This window comes from Mauremys reevesii, linkage group 1 (assembly GCF_016161935.1).
Source record: "Mauremys reevesii isolate NIE-2019 linkage group 1, ASM1616193v1, whole genome shotgun sequence".
In the NCBI taxonomy this organism is placed as follows: Eukaryota; Metazoa; Chordata; order Testudines; family Geoemydidae; genus Mauremys; species Mauremys reevesii.
Genome location: NC_052623.1, coordinates 243,432,125 through 243,443,447, shown reverse-complemented (window position 1 = coordinate 243,443,447; position 11,323 = coordinate 243,432,125).

The following is an 11,323-nucleotide window of genomic DNA, read 5'->3' as shown; positions in this document are numbered from 1 at the left end:
TTGTTACCGACTCAGTTGTGTTCTGTCTTGTCTAGGGGAGAACTGTATCAGCAGTGGAGGACTCTGTAGTCAGGGGCGGCTCTAGACCCCAGCGCGCCAAGCAGGCTCGTGGGGCGGCCGTTTCCCGGGGGGCGGCATTTGGCTCCGGTGGAGCTCCCGCCGGCATGCCTGCGGCAGGTCCACCGGAGCCCGGGACGAGCGGACCTGCCGCAGGCAAGACTTCCCGCAGGCTCCGGTTGAGCTCAGTCAGGTCCGCACGTCCCGGGCTCCGGTGGACCATGCCGGCAGGAGCTCAACCGGAGCTGCGGGAAGAGGGGAGCCGCCGCGGGACCGGGGAAGGGCGGCGCAGCGCTCCGCGCTGCTTGGGGCAGCCTACTTTCTAGAGCCGCCCCTGTCTGTAGTGAGGCAAGGCAAACATGTTGCACTGGCTTCCTCTTGGCCCACTCTGACTACAAAGCACTGCAGCCTGTACGGCTGCTACATTTGTGCTGGGAAGTGGGAAAATGGATATTAAGGAGTTTCAACTGTGTTTTACAGTTATTTACTTTGGCTGCAATTTTCAAAACTTGGGTGCCCAGAAAGAGGCACTTACATCCAGTTTAGGTACCTAATAAACATGGCCTGATATTTTTTCAGAGGGGCTGATCTGCCACATTTCCCACATTGCTTAGCCCTTTTAGAAACCAGGCCACTCTTATTCAGGTGCCTCCCTTTTGGCACCCCAGTTTGAAAATGCTTCATTGCCAGGGAGTTCAGGGTTAAAATTAGCTGAATTTAAAGTTGCCATGGCCATTTTATCAGGCAAACTTTGCCAAGAGCAGGAGGTTTACCTATCACCCTCATAAAAGCCTCTAGAAACCTAAATCTGTATAAGGAGCCCACTGGATTCACTTTTCTTTGGCCCAAACCAGTACATCCTGGGCTAATTGGAGAAGATACCCTTCTTAGCAATTTGAGTAATTGTGAAAAGGACTAATAATAGCCTAGACTTTCCTAACCAAGCTGTAAGATTGTAAACAAAAATCTGAACATCAGAGAAGACAGAGAAAAAGAAGGAACGGATAAGTGCTCAGAACCAAAAGCGAAACAAAGGAGGAGACGCTGCAAAAGTACCATAGCACCAGGGTGAGAAAAAGATACTGTAACAGAGGATAGCTAGAAACAATAACAAATTGGGTTGCCAACCCTCCAGGATTGACCTGGTGTCTCCAGGAATTAAAGTTTAATCTTGAATTAAATATTGTCATGCGATGAAACCTCAAGGAATATGTCCATCAAAAATTGGTAACCCTAATAACAATTAATATAAGTTTAGAAGGGCCAAAGGAAAATTAATAGTAAAACACTATGAACCGAGCCAGAAAATGTATTATGCTTGTGATTTAGCAAGAAAAGAGATTATCACGAAGGGTGTCTTCCCTAAATTTCTAAGCCTAGAGCCCGGTCTACCCTAGGAAATTAGGTCGGTTTAATAACATTGGGCAGAGGTGTGAAAAATCTGCAGTTAAACTGACCTAACCCCTGGTTTTGACATAGCGCCGTCTACGGGAGGGCTTTGCCCAGCGATATCTCTACTGCCACTTGCGGAGACGGAGTGCCCATGCTGATGGGACAAGCCCTCCCATTAGCATGGGTTTTGCCAGTGCTACTGTGGCGCAGCTGCACCAATGCAGCTGAAGCATTTTAAGTGCAGACCTGCTCAAAGAGAGGCTGGAATGTATCTATTTATATATCTCTAAAGACAATTTAGAAGTACTCCCAGCGATTGAGGGGCAGGGGAAAGGAGGGTTTGCACACCACAAATCAAACACTCAAATGTCAGATTTACTTGACATGTGGACCTGGTACACTGACCGGAGAAAAAGTACCTGAGCTGCAAGCCATATCTGAAAGAACAGCTAGACCTATGAAGATGCAAGGAATTGTTTACTGAGGCAGTCACTGTTGACATGGCTGAATCAAAACAAGGCATGAGAAAGCAGGATGAAAATTCAGCTAGTAAGTGGTCTATCCATCTGCTGTGGAATCTTAGTCTGTCCATTCAGAACCACCTCTGAGCAGACAGTTTCTACACAAGCTCAGATCTAAGTGCATATAGGACACTTAAAACAAACTAAAACCAATATAAAAAACAGGAGTACTTGTGGCACCTTAAAGACTAACAAATTTATTGTAGCATGATGCATCCGAAGAAGTGAGCTTTAGCTCACGAAAGCTCATGCTACAATAAATTTGTTAGTCTTTAAGGTGCCACAAGTACTCCTGTTTTTTTTGCGGATACAGACTAACACGGCTGCTACTCTGAAACCTAAAACCAATATGTAACCTGACGGTTTTAGTCATATTGATAGAGACTTTCAGCTAGTGTAAATCAATGTAGCTTCCTGGACGTTAATGGAGCTATACTGATTTACACAAATGGAGGATCAGGCCCATTTTGCCGCCCTTGAGACAGAGGAAAAGATTAGCTGTAGTTTGTAAAAAAATGCATAAAATGAGAACTGGTTTCCTGGCAAAATGAGTTGCAGACAGACCCTTGTCCCTATATTATCATTACTTGCTGTTTTTAACTGTTAATAAAATACTTGTTTGAATTGTATACATTAATTCCCTAAGGCAGTGTGAAATATTCACAATTATATATGAACCTCTACCCTTTATACCCCATGGAACACCCTGTAACCCCAGATTCGCCACTTTTATATGGTCATGATATGTTGTACAAAGTATGCCTTGTGAGGTATTGGTTGAATCATCACAATCTGCTGAAAATCATTGTCTTGTTAAAATGTGTGTGTCAACTTTGTACATGGAGTTAGAAGATTTTGCTATATATTTGTTATTGAAACATATTGTGATTCTGGGAAACGCACACAGACTAGCACTTCAGAGAAAACAAAGGACTTCAAACAAGGGCATGGCATCTCGAATGTCACATACACAGCAGGTGTGAGCAAGAAATATTTACAATTCACCCGAGAGACGCTTTGAATCTCACATATGCCACAGAGTGATTGTCAGGACCCCAGTGGGGCATACTCATCAAATAGAGTAGGAGAGTATAAAATAAGGGACAATGATTTCCTCATTACCTGTCCTCTCGGACCTCTACTCATGGGGCAAGATGGTTTGAAAGACAACGAAGCATCATTGCGCTAGAGGAGTGGTCCCAGGCTGTAAGGAGAGCCAGCCTGTGAATTAAGAACTGTGAACTGCCTGCAGCATCTGGTGGGCTGCGAAAGTTGCTTGCTTCAAGTCTTGCTTAGCTTGGCAAAGTTTAGGAATTAGATTGTGGTTCTATATTTTATTCCTTTTGTAACCAATTCTGACTTTTATGCCTTAAATACTTGTAGCCGCTTAAAATCCATCTTTTTTTAGTTAATAAACTTGTTTTATTCTTCTAGCTAAACCAGTGTGTTTTGGTTGAAGTGTTTGGGGGACCCACTACTCAGGTTAACAAGGTTGGTGTATAAACATTATCCTTTGTTGGAATGGCAAACTTTATATGAGCTTGGGCTGCACAATGAGTGAACTGGGCAGTACAAGATGCATATTTCTCGAGGTACAAGTCTGAGACTACAGAACTGGCTAGGGCTGCTCTGTTTGTAGTTCATGAGTAGCTGGGAGAGCATGCATGTAACTCAGCTGGATGTGATTTTGCATGCTGGGAATGAATGAGCCAGGAGTGGTTTTTTCTCACAGTAAAGCAGCAGACAGCACCGGGAGCTGGAGAACAAAAGGGACACAGTGGTTCAACAGGCATGATCGTACCCTGGGGGAATATCACAATCTCATGCATTAATACCTTGTTGAATGAGGACCATATTCCTGCAACAGATGAAACTATTACATATTTTTTGCAGGTCAAGAGAAAATGGTCTTATAGAAACATATTTGCTAGGATCACTGCTGTTTTCTTTTTTCGAACTAAGTAGTCCCATGCTCTGAATTGGCCAGTATTTTTCAAAAATACTTGGGTATTAATGTAGTTACCTACCCTTGCCCATTTTCCTTGCTTTCCAGAGTGTCTTATTTACATGTGTTCAAAATTTGCAAGTATTCCCTTACATACTTTTTATAAACACGTTTACAAAAATGTAGCTTTAAATTATTCATACTAACTTTCCACATATTTCTTCCTGAGGACTGGTTTCAAAAGGGAGTTCAGCATCTCAGCCATTTTTGAGTCATCGCTAATTTCATCATGTAGTCATGAATTAATGGACTTATTTTAGCTCTAGAAATTTGTTTCCTGATGTAGCTGTAAATACCTTCCTACGAGCCCAAAGGCTAGCATTACCTTATTTTTCTTTTAGCCCGCTCTTTTCCTTTCCCTGTAAACAATAAATGACTCTGACGGTGAAATTCTGTCTTCACTGAAGTCAGTGGGAGTTTGGTCTCCCTATTTCCAGTAGTTGTCTTCTTTTCTCATCAGATCTTTGAGCAAAAATGTGTGATGCCATATAACCTCAGTGGCAAATGGATGAAAACTGAGTGAGGATCTCAGTAGTTGGACCCTAGTTGCAGGATTACAGTCACAATGATTTCAAGTAGAAACTGGAAAGTGAATTAATGAAAATTTGTGTGAAAACTAAAAACTGTAGCAGCTCATGGAAAACCCTAAATTTCATATTGGGAGATTGACAAGCATGAGTCCAGAGTAACTTTAACCTGGATACATATTTAGATTGTAAACTCCGGAGGGTAAGAACAATTTTTATTTATTTGCCTTGTATAGCTCTAAGCAAAACATTGGTTCACAATACACAAATAATAATAATAGCCTTGCAGTTAGGGTGCCCAGGCATCCCATTTTTAAAGGGACAGTCCTGTATTTAAGACCGCCTGCAAGTGTCCCAACTTTTTCTTAAAAACTGGCAAATTGTCCTGTATTTTCTGTCTCCTCCCCATCAGTACTGGTGGGTCCTCCTGCTGACCGGATCCCTTCTTGCCAGTGCCCACCCACCAGCGGTGAGTGGGGGAGTCCAGTGGCTGACAGTGGGGGTGGGTGTGCAAGGCTGGTGGTGGGGCAAAGATGCAGTGCGTGGGGCCAGCCGTCAGCGCAGCCCCCATTGTGTGCCGGCTCTTGGCCATCAGGACCTCCCCCCCGCTTGTTCTGTTTCTGGCTGGCACTGGCTGTGCATTGTGAGCTTTGGTGGTTGGTGAGTGCGGAAGACACTAGGTGGCGGCCGGCTACGTGTCACCTCTGCTGCCCACCCATCGACTCTTTAGTGTTTCCCCTCTTGCTGGCCTCTCCCAGCTTTGCCCCTTCACACACCTCCCCGAGCCTTGATGCACCTTCATATCCCCCCGGCCAGGTGTGTCTCCCTCCCAGTGCTGTGTGGAGACCCAGCCCCTGGTCAGAGCACTCAGCTCAAGCCTTGCTGGCAGACGCCTTTCTTCCCCCGCTGCTTCTGGCTGGGCTGGTGCCCGGTGAAAACCCAAGACCCTCCGGCCTGGGTAGAGTGACCAGATGTCCCAATTTTATAGGGACAGTCTGATATTCTGGACTTTGTCTTATGTAGGTGCCTATTACCCCCACCCCCATCCCAATTTTTCATACTTGCTTTTAGGTCACCTTAGGCCCAGGGCACTGGCCAGGAGGAGCCAAGCCCTATATGTGCCAAAGCCCCGCACAGCACTGGCATGGGGAAGCCTCTCTGCCCCTCAGCTAAGCTCTGGAGTGGGGCAGGGAGAGCAATTTCCAGCATGTTCATGCCCTGAACCTGCAGGCTCCATAGCAACCTCCTGGGCAGGGGCTTAGCACCATCTTCACATACACCCCTGCTCCATCCCCTAGGCACTCTCACTGATGAGCCACCTCTCTGGCCAAGTTCACTGAAGCCCCTGCAGTCAGGTTTCCTGGGCCCTGGTGCACAATGCAGCCTTAGGGCTTAACCCCTTCCTGCCCATGCCATAGCCAGGGGACAGGAGGTGGCAGGGTTATGTCAAAGGCCAGCGGCAGCCTGGAGGTGTTAGATGCCTTTTGACACTGTGTGGGCAGGGAGGAACAAGCTGCTTCCAGCCACACAGGAGTGGTGGTGTTGGGCGGCGGGGAAGAGATGAGCTCTGCAAAGACATGGGCCAGGTCATCCCTTCCCCAGCTCCTCCTCCCTGAGGCTAGAAGCAGCTCCCATCCCTTCCCTCCGCCACAGTGCCAACAGGCTGCTGCTGGCCACATTCTGGTGTGAACCCAGGCAGAAATCTGGGGAAGGGGGAATATGACCCTTCCTCGTGTTGCTTCAGAAAGATGCGGTGCCAGGTACCAGAAGAGGTGGGTCCAGCCTGTCATAAAGGGGGAGAGAGAGAGAGAGTGTGTGTGTGTGTGAGACCCCTCCCTGTGTGAACCCTAAAGCCTTAAAGATAAGACGGTAAATAAAAAGAATCCACCTACACAGTATTTCTTTTTAAAAGGGGCTCAGTCTACTTGATGTTAATTTTTTTGTACAATTGATTGCCGTTGAACTCACTTGCATATGAGTAATTTTACCAGGTGTCTCATATTCAGCATAGAGAAATATGCTATTCAAAGTATTCAAATACCCTATTCAAAGTATTTCTGGTCCTCCACGGTGGCATGTCAGTTTTGCTTTAGTTCGTCACTGTTATATAGTTCTCAGTTCTTTGTTTGCCAGGCTTCTTTAACCAGCTCAAACAAATCTTTGCAATTTTCTGCAGAGGATCAGGCTTCTCCAGATTTGTTACCTGCCTAGGGATTTGCATTAATTACCTTCTAATTATTTTAGTTCCTGCAGGAAACTCCCACATGGAGCGAAAATACAATCCATAGTCCATAAAGCTATATACTCAACATTTGTAATGTTGATAAAACAGTCTTCGAATATTCCATGTGTCCATAATCTCTCTCACAGGATTTTCAAAAGCACTTAAGTGATTTAGGAGCACAAGTCTCAGAGCTTTTTGATGGAACTTGTGCGCCTAAATACATTTAAATAGTTTTGAAAATCCCAACCAATTTGACACACTTGCAACAGTTCCCAAATCTGAGAATTGCTAAGTAAAGTTGGGTGAAGTGTTTTGGAGGAATAGTTTATATGTTGAAAAATGCAGTTTTTAAGTCAACTGACACCAAATTCAAGTCAAATTTGGCAAATAGCTTCTGCAGAGATAAAAGGAAAAGAAAAAATTTCAAAAAAAGTTTTGACATTTTCAAAATGAAATATTTTAACTTTTAATTTTGAAATGAGGTTTCATTAAAAAAATTAGCTAAATATATTTGTGACAGTCTGTACCCCATGTTCAAAGACTATGTTGAATTTTGTACAAAGCATATTGTGTAACGTATCATTCGAAAACTCATGATTTGCTGATCATTATTGGCCTGGTAAAATAGGTGTGGCAACATTGTATATAAAGTTATGAGATTCCACTGTACAATATTATCAAGTCATGTTCCGACGTGTGCTGGAAGGCAGTCACAAACAAGTTCCCCAGAGACAAAAGGCTAGGAGGTGTTGGATCTCAGCTAGGTATCAATGAGATCAAATGGAATATCTCCAGATTAAGTGGCCACTCTTCATCATGCAAGAGGGTGTGGGCAAAAAAAATCTAAATTTTGACAAAGGAACAGCTTGAGGTTCCAGGCCATGCAGACTTTCTGTCTCCCATGGCATCAAAGAACAAAGGAAGCAGCATTGGACTGGGGGAGAGACCCTGACTGAAAGAAGTTCAGGCAGTAAAACTGCTGCAACATGTGTTGAGAGAGAACTTTGCTTTGTATTAACTTAGCTTGTTAAGTTAAGTGTGCGTTGCTTTTATTTCCTTTTAACCAATTCTGACCTGTATGCCACATTACTTGTAGTCACTTAAAATCTATCTTCTGTAGTTAATAAACTTGTTTTAGTGTTTTATCTAAAGCAGTGTTTCTCAACCTTTCTGATTACTGTACCCCTTTCAGGATTCTGATCTGTCTTGCATACCACCTCACTTAAAAACTACTTGCCTACAAAATCAGACATAAGTGTCACAGCACACTATGACTGAAAAATTGCTTACTTTCTCATTTTTACCATATAATTATAAAATAAACCAATTGTAATATAAATATTGTACCTACATTTCAGAGTGTATTAAACAGAGCAGTATAAACAAGTCTTTGTCTGCATGAAATTTTTGTTTGTACTGACTTTGCTAGTGCTTTTTATGTAGCCAGTTGTAAAAATTAAGCAAATATCTGGATGAGTCAATGTACCCCCTGGTTGAGAACCACTGATCTAAATCAATGTGTTTGGATTGAAGTGTTTGGGAAACTCAATTTGGTGTAATGTTTGTGCATGTCATTTGAATATGAGGTAGGATCCGGGGCTAAAATAGGGAAAGAACAAGTTACCAATTTCTTAGACCAGTTAGATGTCTTCAAGTCACCAGGGCCTGGTGAGATATATCCTTGAATACTCAAGGAGCTGACTGAGGAGGTATCTGAACCATTAATTCAAAAAATCATGGAAGATGGGAGAGACTCTAGAGGACTTGAAAAGGGCAAATATAGTGCCCATTTATCAAAAGGGGGAAAAGGACAACCTCGAGAATTACAGACCAGTCAGTTTAACTTTGGTACCCTGAAAGATAATGGAGCAAATAAGTAAGCAATCAATTTGCAAATACCTATAAGATGATAAGGTGACAAGTAACAGTCAGTATGGATTTGTCAAGAACAAAGCATGTCAAACCAACCTAATCGCTTTCTTTGACAGTGTGACAAGCCTTGTGGATAGGGGAGAAGTGGTAGATGTGGTATATCTTGACTTTAGTAAGGCTTTTGATACTGTCTTTCAGGACCTTCTCATAAACAAACTAGGGAAATGGAACCTCACATGGAGCTACTATAAGGTGGGGGCATAACTGATTGGAGAATCATTCCCAGAGAGTAGTTATCAGTGGTTCACATTCAAGCTGCAAGGGTATATGAAGTGGGGTCCCACAGGGATCAGTTCTAGGTCCAATTCTATTCAATATCATCATCAATGATTTAGATAATGGCATAGAGAGTTTGTGGATGATACCAAGCTGGGAGGGAGGGATTGCAAGTGCTTTGGAGGATAGGATTAAAATTCAGAATGATCTGGACAAACTGGAGAAATGGTCTGATCACAAACTAAATATGAGTCCCTCCTGCCATGAGCCTCCCACTCCCTGAGTTTTACCCTCCAAGATCCCAGGCAGGTATCATGGTCCCGCAAAAGCATTTTTTCCTCTCCCTGAAGTATCCACCAACAATGCTGCAGCCTCATTGACTTCCCCCTTTTACTCCAGCCATCTTCTTCTCTTTATAGGAGATTGTCTGATTCCTCCCAGGTGGGGCTCATTCCTTACAGGGTTGGCTTAGTCCAGGCTCTCCAGCTCATGGGGTAAGTCACTCTGTTACATTTCTCTAGATGGTCTACCTTATGCCAAATAAACTTGGCATTTATTTAAGGTGTGAAGACTCTGACTCTGTGTATTCCTATAGATAAAATACCTGCCTTCTTAATTTATAGTAGGTAATAACTGATCTGAGAAACTAATTAAAGGTGTAAAGGATTGCAATTCCCATGCCAAGCAGAATCTGCTATTGCCAATATAGGCACAAAACCCTCTTTGGGGCAAAGATTGTTTTCTTGTTCTGTGTTTTTACAGCACCTAGCATAATGGGGTCTTGGGCAAAGACTGTGGCTCATAGGTGCTACTGTAATAAGAGGTGAACTGAAGAGACCTGACAGGTACTCACATAGTTACACACAACTTTTATAACCTTTAAAGCCACAGGTTCATTGAAAAAGATATCAGCTCACAGGTATGTTAAGGAAATCGCTATATTTGTTTTTATTTTTCACATGTAGCTGATAGTATAAGTCATACAGGGATATTATGACCAATTATAGAAGTCTATTAATTTGCAAGTGAACTCACTGGGATAATTGGCTCAAAAAGATGATTGTCAATCTACATATAGGATTAGAAATTAAGTGAGGCTATGAAAGGAAATGTCATGCTTTGGGAGATACGAGTAAGATTCCCATACATGTCTAAAAATATAGGTTCAGATATTCCAAAAAGACTAGTAATTTGGAATGCTTCCATTTTTGGATGCCCCACTTGAGACACCTAAAGGATTCTGGATTTTAAGAGAGATGAGACTTACTATTTTCAGAAAATCTGGTCCAGACTAAACAAAACCATTTTTTTTCAATCTTCCCTCATAGATCATATTTTCTAGACCTTTAATCATTATTGTTGCTCCTCTCTGGACTTTCTCCAATTCTTCCACATCGTTCCTGAAATGTGGCACCTAGAACTGGACACAATACTCCAGCTGAGGCCTAATCAGCACGGAGTAGAGCAGAAGAATTATTTCTCGTGTCTTGTTTACTCCCCAGAATGATGTTTGCATTTTTTTTAAACAGCGTTACAATGTCTGCTTTCCTTCTGTGTTGAAAAACAAGACAAATACAAAAGACAAAGAATTTTGGTGACATGGTCAGACATGTTTTCTTTCCAACAAAATAATTGGTCTTTACATGTCATAGAGCTAAAACTTTATTCCTGTGAATGGTTTACTGAGTTTTAAACCACATATAATGATTTCAAGAGCCTAATTCATTGTTTTCATAACTCCATTGACTTCAGTAGAGTTGAACCAGCAGACAATTTGGCCTATCACTTTATGTGATGTTCCTTTTCACAACTGAATGAACACTTTGGGTAAATTTTAAGAGCAACATATAATCAACTGTATCAGGTCAGGTCCTCTTTGCTTAAATCTGCACGAACTCAAGCTGACAATTTTGCAATTCTCTGATTATCAGGCATGTGCCTCCTGCATGTTGCTTTGAAACCCTATCTGCTGGTGCCAGCTGCACAAAGCACCCTGTTTACATATTCTCTGCAAATAAGAACTCTTCTGGGAAGTGGTGGACTGACACAGGAATAATCAAAATTGTTCAATTCCCATCTGCTTTCATGGTACCTGATGGTTTTTATAGAACGTTTAATCATGTGAGACTGAAGATTCCAAAAATATTTATGTACCACAATTCATTCACCTTTCTCCAAAGGTTACTGTAATATTAAATCCCCACTTGTGGGTTTCTACTCATAATGCATGACTGACTGAATTCCTATTACTCAAATTCCTGCACCTTAAACCACCTCATCAGTGGGTGGAAAGTGCCTACTCACTCATGAGGCATAACAGTCAGTATTTGCCTCCACCATATGTTTTTCACAGATCTAATTTTGCACCAGTGATAAATGAGTTGTTTTTTGTGACCGATCTTACTGTCTAATCCATAGTATATTTCATTTGCTCTTTGGTGGCTCTAGA